Source organism: Magallana gigas, chromosome 5 (genome assembly GCF_963853765.1).
Source record: "Magallana gigas chromosome 5, xbMagGiga1.1, whole genome shotgun sequence".
In the NCBI taxonomy this organism is placed as follows: domain Eukaryota; kingdom Metazoa; phylum Mollusca; class Bivalvia; order Ostreida; family Ostreidae; genus Magallana; species Magallana gigas.
The window spans coordinates 50,406,010-50,406,830 of NC_088857.1; the positions used below are offsets into that span (position 1 = coordinate 50,406,010).

The 821-nt window shown below is 30.0% G+C and overlaps 1 pseudogene; it reads left to right on the forward strand.

Annotated features, from left to right (window-relative positions):
* Positions 1-598, forward strand: LOC136275640 (uncharacterized; annotated as a pseudogene).
* Positions 599-821: the final 223 nt, after the last annotated feature.

Consider the following 821-nt stretch of genomic DNA (forward strand, 5'->3'; position numbering starts at 1 on the left):
ATGCATTGTAATTTTTTGAAAGTGAAAACATATAATCAAAGAACAATATGTGCATACTATGTAACATACTCTGGCTTTTTACGTTGTAGCGAGTTACTAAACATCAGATGTTTGTTTAAAAAAAAAACTCACATGGCTATTTTCATGGAGAAATGTAAGACTGATATATATATAGAGATGGTCAACATGTGGTGATTGCTAGGACACAGACTAAATTATGTCCTGTCAGAAATTTGGAAATATACTTTACATGGTGTGGATTTACTAATGATAGTTCGCAGTTTATTTTTTTTGTAATATTAATAAAACGAAGTCGGGTTATCAGATTAGAAAAGTAAACAAACCTTTGACATATTCAAGAATGCGGGAATTGTTTATTGAGGCTTTTAAATCTATAGTCCCAGATATATCAAAGTTTGGGTTGCATACATGTAGTTTAAGAGCAGGTGTTGCAACAGTTTGTGCAAATTCTGGCGTGTCAGATAGATTGTTTAAGAGACATGGGAGATGGAGATCGGAGTACGAGAAGGATGGTTACATCAAAGATATGCTGGATTCTAGATTACTGGTTTCACTTAGATTTGTCTTACATGTATAAGTATAATGTTTTCGTAATTATCCTTTCTTTCGTTTTGTAATGCAAGAACGCAAATGCCAAAAAAAATAAATATTGTATTTTGATTTTGGTGTTTACTGTTCTTGTTAATTACAATTTCTATGTTATTTAATGAACATATAATGAATATATTATTTATTACATTTTTTAATACATATAACATATTATAAATAGCGGTATATCGTATGTCGATACTCTGTATAAG